General features: G+C 44.2%; 1 protein-coding gene across 2 annotated transcripts in view; it reads left to right on the top strand.

The window, feature by feature from the left end:
* WWOX (WW domain containing oxidoreductase) overlaps positions 1-25,685 on the top strand; it is a 980,664-nt gene that overhangs the window by 227,435 nt on the left and 727,544 nt on the right. The window lies entirely within an intron of this gene.

Below are 25,685 nucleotides of genomic sequence, written 5' to 3'. Positions count from 1 at the left end.
CTCAGGTTTGAGAAGATCTTAAAGACTTACTAAAAAGGAGCAGGGCAATTTGCCTTTGCTAGGAGCCACCCCACCTGCAGGCCGGTTCCGCAAGGTCAGCACTTAGCGGGGAACTTGCACAGCCTGGGCTCCGATGGCTTTCACTTTACCCGTGCCCTTGATGCGGTGCCGACCTGTCAGGGTCCTCCTCGTAACATTCCTCGGCGATGGCTTCTTCTGTTCTCTTTATTTCCTCAAGTGAACATCTGTCTAATTGTTCACCGCCATTGCTTTAGTGCTTTCCTCATGCTTTCTCTCTTTCCAGACAATAAACTTTATTTTCTTCATAAGAATTCAGTCTACGCAAGGGGATTAGGCAGCTTGTTTGCACCTTTTAATTTCTGGACGTTTTCCAGGAAGGCTCTTTGCAGTGGTTCCAATGGGTTCATCTGTGAATCACGGAAGACAATGCAGCATTGTGTTTGGTGTTTTATCAGTTACCTTCTGTTTGTAAACATCTGTTTGCAAACGTCTGCGGGTGCCTGCCCCACCCCCACCAGAAATAAAGGGTCTCCTCTCTTTTTGCTTGGCATAGGGATTAGACCGAGTGTCAGCTGATTCTTTTTTTTTCTTTTTTTGGTCAGGTGCATAGGTATGCAACTATTTAACTGAAATCCACAGACCTAGCACATATTGCCAAATGACTTTGGAGAGGGAATTGGGCACTTTATTTCATTAATGGCCGTGAAGCCGGTAATCTGCTCATTATTGTAGTTTAATTTTGATGCCGACTTTGATGATGTATTGAAAAACCACATAAACCCGCAATTACAACTGGAAAACATTCCCCCCCTTTTTTTTTGAAGAGACCATTATTTTTCATAGGCTTAAAAATACTCAGCCAGCCACTGTTTGTGCTTTTTAATGCATTTTATTCTTAATCTTTCTGAATTATGTTTTGGTATATCTTTACCGATAAATATGTGGATTTCATTTTTTTTTGACCGGTATAAGAATGTTCTTAGGTAAGTTACGTAAACTATTTACACAGTTTTGTAATTATTGATCTGTTCACTTCTAGTTCTGTTCATTTATGTTTCTTATTTTTCATGTTTTTGTGCTTTACTATACGGCCTGCTTTTAAAAAAAAACAATTTTTGGTTAGGGAATTTCAAATATATTCACAAGTAGAGAGGGTAATATAATCGTGAGTCCACATATGCCAGTCAGCCTGCTTCAACGATTAGGAAACTGTTTTTCTTTGTTCAGCCATTGTTCTTGCGTGTTTGTGTGCTTGTGTGCATAAGTATGTGTGCGTTGGTATACACGTGTGTGCACATATATGAATATATTGTTCCATGAGTTTAAATACAATTTTGCTTAAAATAAGAGTAAAGCCCATCTAAGTAGTGAAAACTAAAAGCTCTGTTACGCAAAGCTTGATTTTTCTCGTGGATTTGTGGGCATGTGGGAGAATCTCAGTCCCCCTTCAGGGCGGGAAGAGCCATCGTGGTCTCATCACCCTAAACTTAATCTCCAGTGCTCTGCCTGAAGCATAAGCAGAGCAGGGCAGCAGGGCAAAGAGGTGCTCTTTGAAAGACTCTCCATTGAAACTAAAGTTCCCTGCTGGTGTGTGGCCTGGGTGGGGCACTTCCAATCAGAGGTTACAGGGCTGATTTCTAAAGGAAGCCAGCCTGTTGGTGTCCACACCCATTTTCTCTCAATTCCATTTGCGTTTTCTGAGACCTGATTGTGGAGATATGGGAGTGGCTGTTTGAAGGCCAAGAGAGGGGTACTGGTCGGGGGACACGGGGCATAGACTTTGCTTTCTCTCCTGGGATGCAGCTATGGCCCCAGTGGTTATTATCACGGTAAAAGTCCCTGATGTCTGACAGTCCTGCCTGTGACAGGGGGCACTTGGGTTGGTAATTGGCTCCCTGGATGGTGCTGTGATGATAATATGGATGCCACTGCTAGATTCTGCTGGGACCTGACCTAGGGAGGGGCACAGCTGTCCCACTTTCCCAGCGCACACATGCACATATGCACACATGCACACACACGGACATAGGTATGGACACACACACGTACACACATGCACACAGGTATAGACACGCACACGGACACAGGTACAGACACGCGCACGCACAGACATACGCACAGGCACACGCACTCGCATCCATGACTATGAGAGGCCTGCCTGATCCGTCTTGCCCCGCCTCTCATGGCCACCTTTCTTCCCATTAGTGCTTGTGTTTTCACTTAGTTAGGCTAAGAGCAGGTCTCGATGCCTTCAACATGTAACCTTTCTGAAACCTTGTCTTTGTGATGTGATCGTAAGCTTGATATTAGGGTTAGGGATGCGCATAAGAAAAAACAGGCCTGGAACACATTTATGGACTGTTTATTCCATGCTAAGCTTTCCCTTGCACGTTATCCTTCATATTCAACATGCTTTGTGGATGATTTATGCTCATTATCTAACTCAGTGCTGGGTATATATAATTACCCCACTCACCTGGGGCTCAGGAAGCTTGGTGAATCACCCAGCATGGCACAGCTCACCGAGGCCAGAATTCAGATACGACTTGGTTAGGACTGACTTCTCTGGCTGTGGTTTCTCCCCTGAGGACAGGAAGCCCTACTGATCCTGCAGTCAGTAAGTGCTGCTTCCTTTGGGTCCCTTGTATACCTGAGGGTTTGTTTCCTGGAGGGTCTGAGTTATGCCTTACGGCTGGACATCGTATTCATGCGTGGGCCACACGCAGGATAACCTTCTGGATACTCTTTGAAATGACTTCTTTATTTAAAAAAAATGTGCCCAGGATAGAATTTTAACTAGTATAGAAAAATCAAAATGACTAGGCTCTTCCCAGTATGTGTTAAACATCAGCCTTCTGCTAAAAGGTAACCTGTTGAGTGTCGTTCCAGGAAAAAAAAGATGCCTACACCCGCAGTCAATTGATTCATGTATATTATATATTCACATATAATATGTATCTATTTAGTCAAATTGGAACACTGCTGATAAATTGTTTCCTGATTTAAAACTAGTGTGTTTTTATAAATTTCACAATTATACTTAGTTACACGTGCATAAATGAGGAAGAAGTTCTTCTGAGTCTCAGAAGCAATCATTATTAACTTCATGTGTTATCTGTTTGTCTTCTAAACATTCAAATATGTTGATCTATTTTTCTGAAAATGGTAATCACACTCCAGTCTGCTTTTTTTTTTTTTTTTTTTAACCAAACTTATTTTGGCCATCTTTCCATACCGATAAAAATCCTCTGCAAGTGCGGTCCCAGTGACTCCACATTCTGCCTTCCTGACTTCTTAAATGAATCCCTTATTGCTGGGCACGGCTGCTGTTTTCAATTTTTCAGAGTCCTGAACAATGCCACCGCTTGACCTGGATGAAGTGAAGCTTTTAAATGCAAATTGGTCATTCTTCTTCAGGAAGGTGGCTTCCATTTACACTCTGTTTGCAGTCTTCGGGGGAGGGTCTGTTCCCCACACCTTCAGCATCACTGTGGGGTTATCATTTTAAGATTTGTGTTGCTTGCCACATGAGCATTTCTCTCCGTTTCTTTGATGAGGGGGCCTTTGTCCCAGTCTTCCTCAACGTCAAGGAACAGACAGTTGAGCAAAAAGTTTTCACGTTTTACATAAAATCCTTTAAAGCTCTCAGGGTAATCTGTAACCTAGGGTGTGCAAATTAAGTTTTTTTCCTGCACTTAATCCTTATCAAAGCACCAATCATTAGGGCCCCCAAACTGGTATAAGGAGAGTGCTTAGGGAACTTCAGAGATCGATAGTTGGTACTTAGGAAATAAATGAAACAACTTTTTGCTTGTTTGTTTTAAATCCACCTTGGAGCCGAAACATAGAAAGATGTGAAATGATTTAGATTGTGCGTTTCTCAGCATTTCATAGGTTCTATATTGAAAGAGGATTTAAAAAAAAATTTTTTTTTCAACGTTTTTATTTATTTTTGGGACAGAGAGAGACAGAGCATGAACGGGGGAGGGGCAGAGAGAGAGGGAGACACAGAATCCGAAACAGGCTCCAGGCTCCGAGCCGTCAGCCCAGAGCCCGACGCGGGGCTCGAACTCCCGGACCGCGAGATCGTGACCTGGCTGACGTCGGACGCTTAACCGACTGCGCCACCCAGGCGCCCCTGAAAGAGGATTTTAAAAATATATTTAGCATGCATGAAGTGTCATAAAGCCTAGAGAGATGCATATAAAAATATTAAAATTTTTTTTAACGTTTATTTATTTTTGAGAGAGATAGAGAGTGAGCGAGCCAGCAGGGGAGGGGCAGAGAGAGGGGGACAGAGTTTCTGAAGCGAGCTCCACGTTGTAAGCGCAAAGCCCAATTCAGAGCTTGAACTCAGGATAGTGAGATCACAACCCGATCCGAAATCAAGAGTCAGCCGCTTAACTGACCAAGCCAACCAGGGGCCCCTAAAAAAATGTGTTACTAATTTGAGTTTTCACTGGAGGTGGTGGTGGTGGTGGGGACCCTACCTCCCAGTAGATATAAAGGTATGCGTGAGAGGCCCTCATTTTAAGAAGCTTCTAAGATGGCCTGAGAGACACGTGAGGAAGCCAACGTTCTGTGCTGGGTTCTTTCATCCCTGCTTCCCGCAGGGAACTGTGGGAGGGTCTAGCATGATGCCATACTCAACTTGGAGCAGTCAGAGGAGACTTCTTGGAAGAGGTGACCATGAGCTTGATTTTGGTTTGAGACTCCACTGTTGTAAGGGCTTAATTTTGTCTCTGGGGTATTGATAGGATTCTGTGAGGGAGACAGTGCCCATTTTGTAAACTTTCATTGTCTCAGTATTCAGTCATTAGTAAGTAGTTTTAAATGGGCTTGGTTAGTAGTTCCCAGAATTCTGCATTTCAAGAGGATAAAGTTTTTCAGAAGAAGATAAAAATGAGAGTACAAACTTGGGCTTGCCAAACAGGTATTACTTTTTTTCCCCCCAAGAAAGGACAGTAAAAACAGCAGCAGCAACAGCAACAATTAACAACAAAATGTAACAGTGTGCCTCTATCAACAATGAGCGTTACGTTATATACATATATATATATATTTTTTTTTTTAAATGTTTATTTTTGAGAGACAGAGACAGAGCATGAGCAGGGGAAGGGCAGAGAGAGAGGGAGACACAGAATCTGAAGCAGGCTTCAGGCTCTGAGCTGTCAGCACAGAGCCTGATGCAGGGCTTGAACTGACGAACCATGAGATCATGACCTGAGCTGAAGTCGGATGCTCTACCGACTGAGCCACCCAGGCACCCCAATCAACATTACTTTATAAAACAAAGGGGATTTTAACACCAAACATTGTGAGGACATAGGCCTACTCTAAAGGCATATTTCATTTAATGAACTTTTTATTTGGAACTAATTTTAGACTCACACAGAAGTTATAAAAATAGTACAGAGAGTTCACTTCCTTCCCCTGGTTTTGACACTTCATCTAACCATAACATAACTGTCGAAACCAGGAAATCAACACTGGTACATGCTCTCGGCTGCACTACGTTACTCAAATTGCACCTATTTCTCCTAGTATCTTTTTAAAAATTTTAGTATCTGGTCCAGGATCCCACATCATCTTCAGTTGTAGCGTACCCTTGTTTCCTCCAGTCTTTGACAGTTCCTTATTCCTTCCAAGTCCTTCCTAATGTTGACAGTCTTGTGTGTCTCATTTTTTTTTTTTTGGTCCCGATTAGGTTGAGTTTAATATTTCAGCCAGAATTTCATAGAAGTAAGGTTTTATCCTCAGTACATCACATCAAGGCGTACATGATGTTGATAGCCTTATCACCAGCGATGTTCATAGTGAAGTAACGTTGATCGTTTGGTTAAGGTGGTATATGCTGAGTTTCTCCAGTGTAATGTTACCAGGTTTTTTTTCCCTTAATTCATAAATATTTGGGGGGAGACGCTTTGAGATTGTGCAAATGTTCTTTCTCCATAAGTATGGACACGCTGACCTACCTTTAACATTCAAGAGTAGATCTCGTCAGCAGCAGTGACTAACTGTGATGTTTGCCTAATGATGGATTTGTATTTCCATCATGTTTTTTCCATGTATTAAATTGGAATTCTCCTGAAGTAAGAGCTATCCCTTTTCCTCCACTTACTGATCGAGTCCGTTATTTTACTTATAATAGCGTAGACTCACGGGTCTATATTTTATTCTGTGGTGTATAATCCAGTATTCTCATTATTTATTTTGTGGCTCCAATGGCCCCAGCTTTAGACATTAAGAGTGTCTCCTGGTTGGCTTCTGTGACGGACTGCCATTTTAATTGAGTGGACTTACCTTATCACTAACTTCCTCCAAGCTCCCCATTTTTTATTTCATATCACCATGGGCTAGTGAAAACAGTCGGAGGTCTAGTATTTGGGACACACTGGCCTAAGGAGTCGAAGGGGAGTCATGGGAACATGCTTAGTGCCCAATTTGTGTCTCGTTCCCTCATCTTCAGAAATAACAAGAGAGAAGACATAGGAAAGTGGTGATGGGAATGTGAAGCAGGATCAAGAAAGAGTACATTGACGTGGTACCTTTGAGAAGGGCACTTATTTCTTTCAGGATTCGAAGGGATTTGGTGGTGGTGGTGGGGTTCCCAGGGAGCAGTGTAGCTCATCAAGAACTTACTATGTGCCAAGCAGGTGCTGGGCCATATAGGCTACAAGCATAGTCTTATCTAACCCTGTCATGATCTTACAGTGGAGGAGACATAAATATTATGGCTTCACAGATGGGAGGAGTGAGGGTCCAGGGTTCCAAGAGGTCAAAACACATGAAGGAAATGGTGGAATTGGGATTGTATCTTAGTCATCTGTCCCCAGGGACTATCTCTGTGCACTTTTTACAAACTCGTGGCTTAGTAGCGGGACAGGGGCAGGGGAGAAAATTTCCTGCCTGTTTTCTGATGACAGTGCCACCCCCGTTCACTCCCCACCACAAAAATCTTTCTATTCATTGTATCATGGGAAAACAAAAATACCTTCCTGTGTGGTAATCCCTGCTGTGTGTGTGTGTGTGTGTGTGTGTGTGTGTGTGTGTGTGTGTGTTTCTTCACCCTTGTATGTAATCTGTGGATTAAATGTATTTGTGTATTCCTGTCATTCTGTCCCAAATCTTGCTTTTAGAGCATGCCAAGTGTGGGGAGTTTTAATTTGCAGTGATTTCACGAGGAATCTGCACCTGAGAGCCCCAGAAGAGAAACTGTTCCTCTTTCTAGTGAATCTCCTTGACCACCGCTGGTCCTGTCTTCTAGCCCTCCCGTCTTCACCACCCCTCAACCAGTTAGAGGCAAAGGCATGGGCTCTGGAAGAGATACCACCAACAGCATGGTACACAAACCGTCTGGCTCACAGCTGAGGTGGTAGAGGTTCTGGGGCGGGCAGGAACTCGCCCAAGGTCACAGAAGGAGTCAGGGGAGAGCCCAACTGAGAAGCCAGGGGTGTGCCCTCCTGACCACCTTTCCACCGTCTTGCTGTGGTGGCTGCTCAAGAATGCCTGTCACTGCCGCCACTATCTGACTGACCAAGTGTCTGGAAGGAATTCTTCAGAATGGTCTCTTAATAATAAATGCTTACATTTTCTCTTGGCCCCAGGCCAAATCCCTCTTCTCAATCTTGTTCTCAAGGTTGAACATTCCTTTAAAGTTAGTGACCTTGCCCTTATAGGCCTGTGGATGTCGCTCTGTGTCCATAAGCCTCCTTTCCAGCGACCGTGTTTGTAGCAAAGACTATAATTTTGTTTTGGGTTTGGATATACTGATTACATTTTAGCTTCTGGTATATTTTCTTACCTGTCACAGCCATTAAATTTATTTTAATAGTTACTCTACCCTCCTGATAGCCAGTAAAGGGGGAATTGGATATTGTCTATCAATTGGCTAGTCTGTGAACTAAGACTATATCTAATTACAAGGCATTGTATCAGTTCTGATTTATTAACCATTTACTGTGCTTCGGAGAAGGTAGCATTTTTAGTAGCTCTGTTCAGCTTGGATGTAGCTTTCCAGGAGGGCAGAGTGCCCGGAATATCAGTGATCTTACAGTTATTACTTTGTGTCATATATAATCTTGTTTTTTCCCTGCAACAAATAAATCTTTGGGACTCCCTGAAAAAAAAAAAAAAGGAAAAAAAAACATTTGTGGTTACAGTATAATAAAAATAAACCGTTTGTCATGAGTGCAACTGACATTTATCAGCCCGTTTGTGGGTGCTCTTTCTCTCTCTCTATAATACAGAACATAATTTGTCACTTTGTAAATACATTCCAGTCTAAATCCCTGCCAGCATCTGTTAGTGTTTGAAGGATTAATGTGCTACCCTGTGTATGTCTGCACTTGCAGGGAACAGTGCAGCATATGATTATGGATCTTGGGAGAAAGGGGAATGGGGTATATTCTCTGCTTTTTTTCTACACGTGTGGTCTTTCTGGACTTTTCCCGAGTGTTCTTACCCTTTTCCCATTCTGCTTAGGTACCTAGAATTTCATCATTTGCGAGGATTCTGACAGCCTTCACCCTTTCCTCTCCAGTTTACGGTCACGGCCATCGTAATAGCCTGTGTGTATCGTGGACGAGCAGGTGGCAGATGATTTGGGACCAGTTAGACCTGGTTCATATCCTCCCTACATCTGATTTTATGACTACAAGTTACCTGATTTTCATTATCTCGTGGCATAAAGATGCTAATACCTACTTCCTAAAGGTGCTAAGGGTGAAGAAGGAAATCCGTGTGGCTGCAAAGCGCCTGGCTGGAAACCTGGCCCTGAGTGGCCAGTGCAACTGTCCCCCCCTTGTGTCACCATCCACGTGATTGCATGGTTTGTCACAGCCCGTGAAACTGAGCGTCAGAGGACCCCCATGCCATGAACCAGCTGGTGGTTACGATACCATTTCCTTTTCATATTTTCCTGTTAGTTAGAGGACCTTGTATTTATTTTGAAGTATTTTAAGAACCTGGTTCTCAGCATGGCTTGGTACTGGATTCTGGCAAGGCTGAGGGACCTACACCCTCCCCAGTGGCCAAATGATTCAGATAATAACCTGCTGGAGGGCACATCTTTGCTTTTTCCTCCGCAGAAGGCATGAATTCTCCTGAATATGCTAATGTGGCCTTAATTCTTATGACTTTATGGAATGGCTGTAGTCTGTCGATCACCCTTAATCTACCCCTGTCATTTGGATTTAGTAAAATTCTAGGACATGGAAGAAATGGCCTCATCAGTAACTCTTTTGTGAACAATCTCTTTATTTCGTGTGTTCATTGTTAGTGTGTGCGCGCATGCTTCGGTCCATCCCACTCCAGTATTCCCCCCTACCTTGGCCCTGTGTCTCCCTTGGCGACTCTCTCCTCTCCAGTAAAGGAAAAGGTGTGCGTAGCTTTCTTTTTGTTAAGAAAAGCATTGTTTTGTTGTTGTTGTTGCTGTTTTGTTTTGTTTTTCTGAAATATAAATGCATATGAATGGGACCGAAATACCCAGTGTCCAAGATGGGGCTTGTAATCTGATGCTTGTTGGTAGGATTCTGGAGAGAATTTTCAGCAGATCTGGGAACATACCTCTGAGCCCAGTGAGGGGAAAAATGTCAATTACTCCAACCCCAAATGCCTAAGACTTTGCATGCTTGGAAAATGTCCAGTAACCCCAATTTCAATTTTTTAACTGTTTTTTATTAACTTATAGAGGTGCCAAAATGTATTTCAAAAAGGCTCTCTGTTCACATAGAGACATGGAATTGTGAGAACCATTTAGCACTGATACTTAGAAAGTGTAACGCTCCTGAAATTTATTTAATAGTAAACACATTGCAAGGAGCACTTAAGAGATGCTCACTGCTGAGTCCATTGTACATCCTTAAGTCTGCACAGTTTGGGGTTTGATGCTGTGTGTTATCTGTATCTTTATCAAATGTCCTGTGTGATAAAACAACACACTCTCGTTCGCCTTTTTCTCTTACATTCATCGGAATCTGTAAATCCTACTAATTACAAGACCTCAGAAAGCACCCTCAGTATTCCTGATTCTGGTTTTAAAATGGAGATCAGCAAACTATGCTCTGCTGGGAACAAATCCAGCCCAACTACTGTTTTTGTAAATAAAGTTTTATTGGAACGTGACCATTGCCCATTTGTTTACCTTATCTCTGGTGGCTTTTGCTGTCATGCTATAAAAGTTGAGTAGTTTATATGGCCCACAAAACCTGAAATACTTACTCTCTGGTCCTTTCAAGAAAAAGTTTACTGACCCATGTTCTAGAGGACTTATGTCCATTTGGAGAGAAAAATCTGTTCCACTAAATCAGAATGAGCAGGTTGGTTTGATTAGTATCTATTTCCACACATATGGAAACAATTCAAATTACACATGATTTACTTATCAAATTTGGTTAATCCAAAGCCTGGGGGATGGGGATAGGGGAGAGATTGAAGTTAGCTTTTTTTTTTTTCATCATAAAGTTAAAATGTTAATGGTCAAAGTCAAATAAAAAATTATAAAAGGTTTCAGGTTCATAGAAGGAATAACATTCTTGGGAGTGAAGTATGTTTGGCCACACCATACTCTCTGGATTCAGGGATAATTTCAGGGTTGGGAAGAAAATTCTGGCGCCAACGCAGTACTACTGTCTTGTAAGGAGAATTGACTTATCAGGGTGGAGGGAAAACTGAAATCCCAGTCTTGCCAGCTTCTAATTGTATGATTTTTGATCAGGTTTTTCATACATTCTCAGCCTTTGTTTTATTTATAAAATACTGGTAATTAGGTCTACCTTGGAAGGGCTCCACAGGGTAAGATGTGGCAAAATCTCTAATTGTCCCTTCCCTGAATAGTATCTGCCAGAGAGTAGGTCCTCAAATATATTTAATTCACAGTGAGTGTTTGTCTTATGGAATGCATTTTGTAAATTTCTACAGGGGAAGAATGTCTTAAAGTTCTAGATGTGTGATGGCAGTTGACATGTGGCTTAATTAGGAAGTATGATCCTCACTGAACCTTTAACATCCCCACGTCCTTCTGGGTGTTGCTTTGCAGACCGAGTGTCCCAGAAAGGAGTACAGTGTCCTAAAGCCTGTGATTTCCTTAAGGAAGAAGAGCCTCCCTTTAAGAGGCTCCCTTTAAGGAGGTAAAACTCTGGGCACCCCATCACACTGCAACAGCAGAGGTCCAGCCTGTGGGTAACATGTGTTTCGTCCAGCCAAAGGGAAAAGGGAAGAAGCTGTTTATAAATATTGAAGAGGCAGGGAGAGCATGCACTAGGGCCAGGCTGCTTTAACATGCCTGCTGTTCCACAGCGGCTTCTAATGGACATTTGCAAAGTGGTGTCCCCCGTGCTCCCCCTCCCCACTCTAATGCCCTTGGAGAAGCTCTTCTGAAAACATGCAGTCTGTAACTTAGCTGGCTTTTAACACAGTTACCCAGTGTGATTCAGTGTGTCCCATTTCGCTACGAGGGAGGCGACCACAGAGCAGTCAGATGTGACTGTGGCCCCGTGTGCCGATGCCCCAACCAGCATGCATTGTGCGCTGAGAAGACGGTACAGCCGTCGAGCGCTCGGCTTCTGCAGGCGGTGTTGGCCTCACTTGGACACTCTGCATGGGTTCCCCTTTCCTCAGCTTCTGTTTGGACTTCATTTCCTGAAGCAAGCCTGGTTCTGCTGTCAGATAAGCCCTCCCAGGCCCGCCACACACACACACACACACACACACACACACACACACACACACACACACACACACGGACACACTCTCTCTCCCTTCCTCTTTTCTCTCTCCCTCTTTCTCCTCGATAGCAACTACCCTGAAACCATCCCAAGTAACAGGCTTCAGTGGACAAGCAGTATCATTAACCCGATACATCCTCTTGGGCTGCATTTTTTTGAATTAATTCAGAAGTCGTAATGGCTTTTGTGTCTCAAAGACTTTTTCAGGCTCATTTTATGCTATTTGGGCTCCAGAATCCATTTTTTTTCCCCGACTCTCTGATGTGCCTGATGTCATTGCTGCTTGCCATCCAGAAGATTCTTCCCTGTGCACATGTGTTTCTTGTAATGTCTTGGTAGGAGGAGCACAGAGCAGTCCACACGGACATTCTGGCTCTTCTTTTGAGCTCCAGGTACTTGATCAGTCTTTTAAGGTGTAACAGAACAGTTTTACCAAATGATTTCTGATATATAACACAGATCCACGTGGTGTCCCTGATCGACAGGTGGCTGTTGTCTGTTTAGTGAATAAATATCCCAGCTTCTTTCCCCTACGCCCCCCTTGCCCCTGGGAAATCATCATGATCTACATTTGTCTTAGGGAAGGAGAAAGCAAAGACTGGCAACCTAATTCCTAAAAGGAACAGCTCAGGACTTACACACTCTTCCATTTTTCAGGCCTTTGATAGAAGCCTGGATTCCCCAGCCACCTTCACGCAGGCTGGGGGACAGTGGCTTTCCCTGCCCAGCACACCCCAGGCTGGGGAAAGGGGACAGCTAGTTTGAGGGACCCCGGTTCTCTCTATCTGCGGTGTATCTTCATTATACAACCTGGAGGTGATTTTTAAATTCCAGTCTGTTGGTTTCTACCTTACTGTGTGAACTTAAGTATATTTATATTGCTTGTGATTATGGCTACGTTGGTACTCATTTCTGAATTGCATTTCATGTTTCCTCTCTATCTCTCTACCAAGTGTTTTCTTTTGTTATTATATTTAATTCTTTTTCAACACTTTTTTGGATTGATCCCCATGCATCATTTCCCCCCGTGCTGCTGGTTTGGGAGCTAAATCTGATTAAAAAAAATCATATTGGGGCACCTGGGTGGCTCAGTCACTTGGGCATCTGACTTCAGCTCAGGTCATGATCTCACCATTCCATGGGGTTGAGCCCTGCATCAGGCTCTGTGCTGACAGCTCAGAGCCTGGAGCCTGCTTTGGATTCTGTGTCACCCTGTCTCTCTGCCCCTACCCCCCCCCCCCCCAGTCTGTCTCTGTCTCTTTCAAAAATAAATAAATGTTAAAAAGAATCATATAATCAGTAGCTGGCGGAACTGGGATTTCCTTCCTTCCTTCCTCCTTCCCTCCCTCCTTCTTTCTTTTTCTTTCTCTCCCTTTCTTTTCTTCTTTCTTTCTCTTGAAATTTTCACATACATATCTACATTTTTTTTCTTACAAAGGGTAAAGCTATTTCATGTCTCTCTTATGTTAACCAGACTATACATGATATAATGACTCAGTGAAATCTTCCTCCCTTTAAAAAACTATCTTCCTTGTTATCGTTGTTTCAGTTCTTTGTCCAAGTCTTTTTTAAGTGTAATTTATTTGGTCCTGCAGTTAAGTTAAAAGATGCACAGCATTTGGGGATAATTTGACTGCGACTTGTCTTTTGTGTGTGTTCTCATCTGTTTCTGCCTTTATGGGTATTTTGGTTGGACCTAGAAAAGTCTGCTTAGGCACATGCCGCTTTAAGCGGGATACCTCGTTTTTCTCTGAGGCGTGTGTGTGTGTGTGTGTGTGTGTGTGTGTGTGTGCGCGCATTATCTTTTCCATATTATCTGTTGAATATCTTGCCATGCTTCTGTAGAACCTCTGAAAGATTTCTCCCTTTGGATTCATCTATAAATTAAAAATAACTGTCGTGGTCACTTCTCAGGCACGATGATACTGTTACATGTTTACTGCCTGCTTTGCATACCGAGTTCATATCCATCATCCAGGAGTGTGGCCAACTTCTGAGAGGCAAGCCCTTGGTCTGCCAGCATGGAGCACCGGGAGAAATTGCTGGCTTCCCAACTGGCTTAGGGAAAGCTGTTGCTGCTAATATCCCTGGCCGACTTTTATCTCTGCCTCTGAATTTGTCCCAAGTCTAGTGGTGCATTATTCGTTCATTCATTTCCTCAGTTACAGCCTGTCTCAAAAACCTACTCTGTGTCATTTGCTGTGTACAGGTATTTGAAATAGAGATATAAAACTTTGCATTTTAATTTACTATAAATGTCAGTGTGAATTATTGGTTGTTTGGATTTTCTTTCATAGTCTCCTGCAATGTTCTTGGGAATGGAAATTGCTGTAACCTTTCTGGAGGACACCCAGCCACGTCTACCCAAATTAAAATAAAATGTGGGCATCTCTTGATCTCACAAGTCTACTTTTTTTTAAAAATTTTTTTAACGTTTATTTATTTTTGAGACAGAGAGAGACAGAGCATGAACGGGGGAGGGTCAGAGAGAGAAGGAGACACAGAATCTGAAACACGCTCCAGGCTCTGAGCCATCAGCACAGAGCCTGACGCGGGGCTTGAACTCAAGAACCGCGAGATCATGACCTGAGCCGAAGTCGGACGCTTAACCGACTGAGCTACCCAGGCGCCCCTCACAAGTCTACTTTGAGGAATTTATCCTACAGAAACCATTCACATGTTGAAAAGTATAGGTGTTACAGCATTGCTTTTAGTGACCAAAAACCCCAGAAAGGACCTAAAATAATACTCATTACAACAAGAACAATGGGTAACATTTCCAGAGCATCCGCTTAAGATGCTTTCCATGGATATGGTCTCACTGTATCCATACAGCAAACCTGAATGAGGAGGGTCTTCTATAATTTCCATTTTTACCGACAGGGAACATTAGACACTGAGAATTTAAGTAATAAGTTCATAAAGCCAGTGAAGGATGTGGAGGGCTGAGTCCTCCTAAGGGGATTGGCTTTTAATAAATGTTTGAGCACCCCCTACGATGGCCTAAACATACTGGTTGGCATAAGTTGGGACCAGAGCTCTATTAAGATATATCCAGGGGAGCCTGGGTGGCTCAGTTGGTTAAGTGAGGTTAAGAGCCCTGTGTTGGACTCTGTGCTGATAGCTCAGAGCCTGGAGCCTGCTTTGGATTCTGCGTCTTCCTCTCTCTTTGCTCTTCCCCCACTCACGTGTTCTCTCTCTCTCTCTCTCTCTCTCTCTCTCTCTCTCTCTGTCTCAAAAATAAATAAACATTAAAAAAATGGGGCGCCTAGGTGGTTCTGTCGGTTGAGCATCTGACTTCTGCTCAGGTCATGATCTTGTTGTTGCGGAGTTCAAGCCCCATGTCAGGCTCTGTGCTGATAGCTCAGAGCCTGGAGCCTGTTTCAGATTCTGTGTCTCCCTCTCTCTCTGCCCCTCTGCTGATAGCACTCTGTCTCTGTCTCTCTCAAAAATAAGTAAATATAAAAAAATAATAAAAAAATAAAAGATTTATCCATTTTTGTGTTAGTTGGGAAAAGCAAGATTGTAAGATAATGCATGAGCCTCAATGCTATGTTTGTAGGGAAACTTAGCTGCACCAAGTATTCACGTGTAGAAATTCTATTCGGGAAGGATGTGCATCAGGCTGTCTCTGTGTTTATCTTGCGGCGACGGGATTTGGGAGACGTTTTCACTGTATACGTTATCCGCTTGTGCGTTATTTATACTTTCATCAGGGAGCCCGTTTTATTTTTACAAAACCCGTGATACATTTAAATAGCTGAAGAACACTTAGAGTTAATCAGAGCTTCTCGCACCATGCTCACACCTGCAAGCTGGCACTGGTGACATCTGGGGCCACTTGTCAGGGGCGACCTGTGCATCATAGGATGTGTAGTGGTATCCCTAGCCTCTCCCCGTTAGATGCCGGTACGCCCCTCCAACGAGCTGAGGCAACCAGAAATTCTCCAGACCTTGGCAGACGTCCCTTGGTGGGGGGCGGGGGGGATGCCCTTAGTTGGGACCCTTTGAGCTGGACGCCGGCCGAGCCGTGTGTGGATCTCCCCATGCCAGCGGTTCTCACGAAGATCACGTCTCTGCATCTGGGGTCCTCCCAGCTCCATGCGACCGTCATGTGGAATCCAGAATCCTCTAAAGCAGAGCAGACGCATCTTCCTTTCCTCTTTCCGTTCACTTGACCTCCCCACTCTTGACTTGCCACCAGACACTCAGCGGGCCCCAGATCTCTATTTTCTGCTCTGCCCCTCTTTCTGAATCTGGGAGTCGTCGGGGTGGGGGGAACGGATACTTCTTTCATCAGCAGCTTCCCCCAAATAGGGGGTTCCGGTGCTTAACAAGTTTCATTAAGAACACAGCTACTAAATATGCAAAATAAATAGACTGTTCCTGTTGAGAATATAATTATACAGTAAATTAGCTCATGTCCAGTATGTTGCCTTTTAAGCACATCTTTGATGTCTCCAGTACTTACATAAGATATAGGGTCTGTTTATTAAGAGTCTTCAACTGTGTATAAAACTAGACCAGTCAAAAGTAATGGTGTCTGCTGAAGGATTCTTTATCATATGAATTTACCTTCAGTCATCTATTATTTATTTCAGCTATTTTATATGCCATTATAATAAATATTATGACAGAGAAAGCTTTTATGCTTCAACTTATTGTGCTGCTCTTTACTCACCTGCAATCCTTCAGGAAAATGTAACCATGCTTTACCTATAGTTAACGTAAATCATCACTTACATTAGAATGAAAAATTCACTATGAAAAAAGGCTCTTTCTTCAATAGCAAGGCATAAATGCACAATCATGTTGACTGCCAAACTCCTGTGCCACTGCTGTCCTTCCTTAAACTGTTTTTAAGCTGCAAAGTGAACGCACCGCACGGAAGGAAATTGGAAGGTTTTCGAATATTTTCACTCTCTTGTTAGTTTCTGGCAAGATAAGCATTTTTTATCCCGAGCGCAAAATATTGCCAATTACTGTCTAAGCATTTTTAATAGTTTTGCTTTACGCGGCACGTAACTCCTACACCAAATTAAATAAGCTGTTACCCAGTGCAATTTCTTCTTGAATCAGCCTCACAATTACCTATAGATATTGATACAGTTATTTTATAAATTGAGTTCCAGCCACACCAGACAACGTTTTTGACCTGTGTATAATGAAGAAAGAGTTGTCATGATTTTCTTATTAGGGATGTTTGTGTATTTTTGCAGGTGGGAGGGCGGGGTTAGGAGGTGCTCATGAGGGCCTTGGAGTTGGTGGGGGGGGATGCTGATGGTTGATCTGAAGGTTAGGAATGACAAACTCAGCCCCTGTCCCTCAAGGCTTCACAAAAAATCCCGGGCTGTGCCTAGGATGGTTTTTGGTTCGGTTTCCTATTTTGAGATGCAGAATGGGGTCTAAGACTATTTTTCTTGTTAAATGCACAGTGGCATATAGACCGGTGCAGTGTTTAGAGCCATAAAGGAGACTCTCAAACTCTCATTTCCCCTTGGGGGCCCTATCAGATAGAGCATTTTTCGGTGCATCCTCTTCATGTTTAGGCTTGGCCAAGATTGGGCAGACGCCCCATCAGATGTTTTCATGATGGTTGTTTGAGTGAAAGGTACCAGATCTGAAAGGAGACACAAGTATCTGTGCGCTGGCGCATTTTCCGGGGAAGATGCTGCCGTTCCTTGGCACCATTAACATCACTTAAATAATACTGGAGAGATTAGTGCTCTGAAGTCCCACATAGGATATTGATGAATTATTAAACCAGTTTAGTTAGGTCTGTATTGTAGTTGAGTGAATAATGCCATGTCAATAATATGCTCAGCACCAGTGTCTCTTGCTGTTGTAAATGTGACAACTCCTATTTAAGGCTTCAGAACATAAAATCAGGACTGAGGGTATGTAAAGTGGAAGGGTGAGAGACATCAGCATAATGCAATTAAGGCCCATTGGATTAGAATTTGCAGGATGCCATTAGCAATAAGCTCTGAATGTAGATTATTGCCTTGGTTACATTTTCTCCTCCAGCAATAGGCTTCTCTTATAAATTCTAAATGCATAAAATAAATGGGATATAAAATAGACACAAATAAGAATATATCGATGATGTTAATTTCTTTATAGCTTCTCGGTGTTCCATGGTGACGACTTTGGCGACAGGGGTGCAGTGCAGTGTGGTTTCCAGCAAGGGCGTGAGCTTTGGAACTGGCCATATCTCAGTTGGAAATCTGGGTCTGTGTCTCACTAGCTGTGCCGCTTTCAATCTTTATCAGCCTCTGTTTTCTGGTCTGTAAAATGGGGGAATGGTATACACTCTAAAAGATTCTTCACATTACTATTAAATGAAAAATAAATGCCAGGCATACCATAGATGCTCCTTAATTTTTTGGATTTTATAATTAATGAATATATGTAAATTAGATTTTTTTTTTAAGGAAAACACAGAAATTAACTCTTCTATGAGTGTAAGAAATGGGTAGTAAGCACATGCCCATCAGATCCACACAGATCGGCATCTTCAAGTGAAGATACACAGTAGCTAATTGCCCTTAAATAGTAAATCTCGTATCTGCCATTGCATGTGATGAGTCTCCACTGGTGAGGGAGAATTCCCTCTGGGCGTACCAGAGGCTGGGCTCCCTGTGCCCGCTTAGCACATCTGGGTTTCTCCATCCTTCCACCTCCAATAACTGTCCTGGGTACTCCTCCTCTTGGCCAACGCAGAGGTAGTGTCCTCAAATACACAATGAAGAGCTGTCTCACCTGCTGCTTCCCTATGATTGTGTCAAAGGTGTGTGTGTCAAGCTGAGTGGAAGAAGCAAGGGTCACATACTAGATGAGACCATTCTGAAGTATACTTAGTTGATTTCACTGCACATGCTCCATAATGCCCAATGGGTCTTGGTTCCCATGCCAAATACTCTGGGTTCACTACAAGGAGAAGTCAGATAGTGGGGCAAACACGTTGATATACTCCCAGCTAATTCATAGGCCTTTATGACTAATGATGTTTTAAACATTTTTTTATGTTTATTTATTTTGAGAGAAAGAGAGAGAGTGAGCACAGGTCAGGTAAGGGCAGAGAGAAGGAGAGACAGAATCCCAAGCAGGCTCTGCACCATGAGTGCAGAGCCTGGTGCGGGGCTCGAACTCACAAACCGTGAGATCATGACCTGAGCCGAGATCAAGAGTCAGACGATTAACCGACTGATCCACTTAGGTGTCCCAATGATGACTTTTAAGTAAAAGTTTCTTTTTGTAAGTATGCTTGGCCACTTGAATTATGTGTAAACATTTTTAAAAGGCTTATTGCCATGAGCTATTATTACCTTTTTTGTTCTTCCATTGGTGGTCAGTAAATTATGGGTGATATCTTTCCTCTTACATGTTGCAATGATGGGGGGAAGAAGAAAAGAAGTAAAGGAAGTGGAATCCGTGAAATATACATTTATTTTAGAGGCAGAGTTAGTGAATGAATGAATGGATTCATGCTTGTGAATGTTGTTGCTGTTAATGTTCACCAACGGATTTGGTGGTTTCCTGGTGTTGGCCTTGATTTGAGGGCCTCTGGGGAGTAACAGGGCTGAGGGGGAGAGGACAGGTGGGTCGTATGGGCATTTTGGAGTATAGAACAGTGATTAAAACCATGGCTTGGTGTGAACTTGTTTCTGGCACTGTTATCTGGGTCAAGTTGCTCAAGAGCTTTCTGAACTTCAGTTTCTACATCTATGAAATGGTGGTGGGTGAAAACTGCTCACATTGGGTTGGGGATAGGTAGGGATGGGGGTGCTGTGGATCAAGGACTCATATGACCAACATTCTGAGATCCCTCTTGTTGGCCTGTTATGTCCCATTCAGTCCTTTCAGTGAAGAATGAAGCGATTTGGTGCCGATGGTGGTGGGAGTGACAATGATTATAATGATGGTGATGATGGTAGTGATCATGGTGACCGCAGTGATGATAATGGTGAAAACGACAACAAAAACAGTCACAATAAGGGCATTCATTGCTAACAGTTATAGAATACATGTCCAGTAATCGGGCACCATTCCAAGTGCTTTACATACATTACCTCATTTCCTGGTAAGGTAGGTGCTATCATGATTTCCATTTTATAGAGGCATAAATGGGAGATGTAACTTACGTATCTGGTCAGCGCTAGACCCGGAATTCAGACCCAGGGAGTAAAGCTGGAGTCCGTGGCCTTCACCAGCACCTTTTAGGTTCACACCAATCATTGAATTTGGAAACTGGGTTATCACGGCCTCAGGGGGATTCAGTGAGTCCCTTTCCTCCTGTTTTGGGGTCCTGTATGATCCTCCATTGCAGAATTGCTATTCAAACTCTCTCGGAGCTGCTTATATTAATTTTATGAAATACAGAAGGGAGACCACAATTACTCATGTACTTTATTATTTTTTTAAGTTTATTTATTTTTGAGAGAGAGAGAGAGAGAGAGAGAGAGAGAGCGCGCAAGCATGAGCAGGGAAAGGGCAGAAAGAGAGGAGGAGAGAGAGACTCCCACACAGGCTCCACACTGTCAGCACAGAGCCCAGTGTGGGGCTTGAACTCATGAACCGTGAGACCATGACCTGAGCCAGAATCAAGAGTTGGACGCTCAACTGACTGAGCCACCCAGGCACCCCTAATATACTTTACTATTGAAAACCAGTGGGTACCACGTTTGAGCAGTGGCCCTCCAAGTAATGGTTGCAATAGTTATGTATGTGCCCCAGGCCTTATATATACAGCATATCTCATCTTTACTCTAATCACACAAGGCCAATGCCTATTTTCAAACAAGGCCCTGGAGCCTGAGAGCATTTCAAGGAGCAGCTCCGAAGTCACTCTGCCGGTGCTGTGGTCACACCGGGCTGGGGCTCCAGGTCAGCCTGGCTCTGCTGTCTCTGCTGTCTCTGCTGTGGATGACGTTTCCCCACTTGTCCGTTTAAATACCGCATGATCTCCGTATGGTTCCTTTGGTTTCAGGCGGTATGACATCTGAGTCACACTTGGCTAATTTATAGTCATAAAGTGATATGAGAGATCACTCTTGCATAACAACAGCACACAATCCCTTTGGCTCGGCGCTCACAGACTCTCGAATCACTCAGACCCACTGTGCAACTCAAAAAAAGATAGACCAAGGGCACTTGGCCTATTGAGGGTGTCAGTGAACTGTGCCACCAGCAAATGTCCTTGGGTCCCAGGGAAATGGAGGAAGAGCATGTGGGGTGCTTAATTACTGCGTCTTTCTGGCGGAGCCTGGGGGGTCAGGAGCAGGTGGGCTTCTCAGCTACTTAGAAGTTGCCTGATGCTTCATGTGTGGATGCCACCTGTGCGGTTCTGTTTTTAAAATGATGGGTACCAGCATCTGTATACATAATTTAAAATAAATTTACATTCTCATTCTGCCTGAGATGAGAAGATTATGTACTGGTGCGATTAGAGAGAAGAGTAAGGATTTGGGGAAGGGTTGAGAGAGGCATTTTATACCATTTTAAGACTCAAAGCTCTCAATATGAAGTTCTTCCTGTTAAGCAGTGCTGGGCGGGTGAATGGGTGGTTGGGTGGATGGATAGATGGATGGATCTGTGTATCCAGATGGCTGGGAAGAAGGGAGGGATCTATGGAAGGCTAGCAGTTCATTTTAGAGTTGGTGGAATTAGGTTGTTTTTTGTTTGTCCGTATCCATCTGTCTTTTCTGATTTTTTTCTGTAATTAATGAAAGTAGGACGCGGGAAGTGGGAAGTGAAATAACCCTGGAGGGGGCAAAGTCATTAAATGTGTGTTAGTCATTACCGGTTTTCGTTCCATATTTCCATTTCTTCCATATGTATATTTCTCTGTGTGCTCTTGGGCACATGGAAGGTTGCACCTTCTGAAGCTAAGTGTAGCCCACATGACTTGCTCTGCCAATAAAATATGAGCAGAAGTGACATCTGTACTGCTGGGTAGAGGTCTCTAAAACCCGTTCCATGTGCAGTTTGTCCCATTCTCTTCCCCACGCTGTGGAAGCGAGTGATGTTGCCGAAGGTGGAGGCCCCATCTGCCTGGGATGGGCGTGAAGTATGGGCGAGTGGGAATCCTCGGCTGTTTAAAGACTTTGAGGCTTGGGAGCTGTTCCGTAAGGATAGCGAAGTGTATCCTGATTGATCCGAAGCCACTTGTGTGAACCATCCTAAGGGACTTGGGCCGTATTTCATTGGCCATTCTAAGCTACAAAGGGGTTTTAAGCTGGGGCTTTGTATATGTGCATGTTTTGCCAATCCAAAAAGCAGACTGAGGCCAAACAAGGCCTCGGGTTTTTATGTTCTAGATGGCGTATGCTAATTTAACACCTCTTAATAAAAAAAAAAAAAAAAAAAAAAAAAACAACAAAACCCACCGGTTCCTTAGTGGTGGTGGAACAGTTCTGTGTCTTGAATGTGGTGATTGTTATATGAATCTATACAGAGAAGAAAGTGTCATAGAATTATTCACCAAGATATTCCCAATAAAAGAAAGTGAGTGCATTCCCCAAACTGGTGAAATCCTGGTGATGTCTATGCTGTAATGAACTGTGTCGTGCCACGGTCGGTTTTCTGGTTGTACCCGTGTACTATAGACGTGGCTAAGACAGCCCCATTGGGGGTGCTGGGAGATGGCTATGTGGGCACTCTTGGTGCTATTTTTGCCATTTCTTGTCAGTCCGTAGCTATTTCCAAGTCAAAGTTAACAACAACAACAACAACAACAACAACAACAGAAAGTTCACGAGTTAAACCAAGAACGTGAATTGTGGTCAGTCCCAGGTTCACGTCCAGACTTGGCAGAAAGCTCGCCTTGGCAGATGGAGCCTCTTGCCTCACCTAACAATCAGCAGTTTATGCCTCAGAAATGGGTTCCGTTTGCGGTGTCTCAGCCCCTGCCTTCCCCGTTAGAGCACGTCCCCGGAAAAACATTTCTATAACGTTGCTAGGTTTGTTGGACAATCAGAAGAGCAACCCCCCCACCCCCCACCCCCCACACAAACACATCCACCCTCCCTAATTCTACAAGATGTGTTTTCTCTTCCCTGAACTTACAGGATTGCCCGTAGTTTGTCTGCATTTCTCAGGGTCAGTAGCAGAAACCGGAAACCTGATGCCGGGGGCAGGAGAATTACCTGAGTAATAGTGTGTGGACTTGAATCACTGTCCCCAGGAGCCTAGTAACCCACAGCCTGTGGATTAGTCTGTTGAACTACTCGATGGCTTGTGACCCCTTGTTCCCTCTGGGTGTGTATGTTCTGATTTTGTTCTTATTGGTAGTGGCAGCTCTGTACTTTATTTTAGAGTGGAGGTTCGGGCGGGGGGGACCAAAAGATAACTCACCAGTTGTAAGTTACACACACAGAAGGGTATACTGGCCCACTCGGCTGAGCCATCATTTTTGTTGGGATATTGCTTTGGGGTCACCACCTGGGAATGTTTCCCCTGTTGTATGAAGGAAATATTTATATGCATTTTTATGATACGTTGCCTGCACATCCCTTGGGGTGTCCCTAAGGGGCTTGGCTGAGAGGAACAGTGTCCTTCCTCACCATTCCTTCCCCAACAAAATGAATATCTGACTTTCCTCTTGTGATACATTCAGAGTTGTCTAAGATGCTAAGTGAATGTTCTAAGTGGTGAGGCTGGAGCCAGAGGGGTTTGGATGAGGTGAAAGGCCACTGTATCTGCTAACTGTTAATGTCAAATTGGGTGGTCCAGCATCTATGAAGCATAAGAACCTATGGGGAATAAAAGTTAGCCATTGTCAGGCTTGGTTCTCCCAAGAGATTTCAGTCATCAGACACACCAGCTGTGTAGACAGAAAGCGAGCGGGGTTTTTCTCCTGGCCAGGAGGCCCAAGCTGTCCACAGGGTACAGCCTCACTCACGTGTGCTCATTTCTGCCGCTGGCGCTTTCCTTGTCTATAGAACGAGGGGTGTGGCCTCAATCACTGTGGATCCCCCAGCCCCACTATTCTCTAATCTTAGGAAACTTTTTGTGTAATGTTTATTTATTTTTGAGGGGGCGGTGGATGTGGGGCTCGAACTCACAAAATGCGAGACCATGACCTGAGCTGAATCGAGTCGAACACCCAACCGACTGAGCCCCTCTGGCACCCCAGTGATCTTAGGAGACTCTTAACACCCACGCGTTGGCACCTTCCCTCTTCCTGGCTCAGGTCAAATGCTTGCCCTCCTCCTTCCCAAATCGGCATGTTTGTGCCTCTGCCGCTGTTGTCCCAGGAACGTACATCTACGTTGGCCAGCTTGCTTTCGCTGCCTATGTGCTTTTGGGTTTGGGGACGTCATTTAATCACCGTACACCCATCTCCCTAAAACTGGGCTCTGTGAGTACACATGACCTGGATCCTCCAGGATGTCACAGCGAGCTGGTCCCATGCGGTCTTCGTGAGCGTCATTTCATCCACCACGCTGCACTGGAGTGCACCCGCACCACCGTTCGTCGCAGACTCGCGTCAGGGAAGGAATTTGGCACGGCAGACGTCTTCTCTCCTTCTCATAAAGTTTACTAAATCCCTTCTGTCTTCCAAGCTGGATGTTGGGTGCTTTATACTTCTTCTCACAAGTCGGTGAGAAGGTAGTTAATGTTCACCTTTTACAAATGAGGAAACTGACCCTCAGGAATATTAAATGGCCCCAAGTCAGTTGGCCTCCCGGCTTCCCGTGCCTGATGCTTAATGTTCGAGGCTGGGTTACAGCCCAGGACTTAGGCGGCCAAGATCAATGGGCACAGATACGCTAAGCACCTCAGCACAGATTGTGTCTCTCCCTGATAAGACGGCTGAGGTGGAGGACGTTCTCCACTGTGCCATCGCATCCCCATTCATAGCATCGGAAGTAGCTTGTTACGCTACTAGTCTCACTGTCACTAGCAGCATAGTGTAGACCAGAACTCCCAGGCTCACCGTTTGTTTCCTGGGACTTTGCTTACCTGAATGAGCAGGCGGCCCCTACATTCTTGGCTGTGCATCCTTTGGAGGAGATAGGTCTAACAAGTGATAGTATTCAGGGGTGCCTGGGTGGCACAGCCAGTTAAACATCTGACTCTTGGTTGTGACTCAGGTCATTATCTCACGGTTCACAAGTTCGAGCCCCACGTCGGGATCCATGTGACGGTGTGGAGCCTGCTTGGGATTCTCTCTCTTTCCCCCCTCCACCTCAAAAATACATAAACTATGAAAAAAGAAGTGGTTATATTTAATCTCATACGCTGCAGCCCAGCCAGACTTACAAGTGGGGAGTGCCCCATAAACACTGGGGAAGGCTGAGAGGCAACCCTGAGCTTTCCAGAAATGTGTTAGGATGCTGTCCAGTGGAGCACGATTGCTTCAAATCCTGAGGCTCCGGGCCTTCTAGTCTCCGGCAAAGAGGGAACGAGGGCTTCGGCGTCAGACTGTGCTGAACCCTTGCCCCCCACCTTTGTGAGCTCTGTGATCTCTTACAAGGGGCCACATGTAAAACGGGGAGAGTGTAACCCACTCGGTTGTTCCAGGGAAGAAACGAGATGATGCAAGGAAACGCCCGCTGCAAAGTCCGCCCTGGAGAGGTAGCAGCCACTCTTATTATCTGCATGCGCCCACCCAGCTGTAGTTTTCTGGGTTGCTAAACCAGAGGGCTGTTCGGGACCTGGGTCACTCAGGGTCCACTGGAATAAATGAGTTTTGCCTGCTTTTGTATTTTCTAGAAATGAATCGTCTTTAGTTTCTGATGCAGGCTCGATGGAATCATTCCAGAGCCCCGATGGCAGCTTTTGAGATTAAAATGTCATCTACTGAATTCTTGCACGAGCCAGGCTTTGTCCTGGCGTTCCCCTATTTTCATAGTTTTTTTTTTTAGGACACAGATGGAGAGGAGATGTGTGAGCCTGAAGACCCTTTGGAGCGTCTTCTGTGCGCTGAGTGAA

This window comes from Prionailurus viverrinus, chromosome E2 (genome assembly GCF_022837055.1).
Source record: "Prionailurus viverrinus isolate Anna chromosome E2, UM_Priviv_1.0, whole genome shotgun sequence".
Classification (NCBI taxonomy): domain Eukaryota; kingdom Metazoa; phylum Chordata; class Mammalia; order Carnivora; family Felidae; genus Prionailurus; species Prionailurus viverrinus.
The sequence above is the reverse complement of the archived record's forward strand: the minus strand, read 5'-3'. Positions and strand labels throughout refer to the sequence as shown.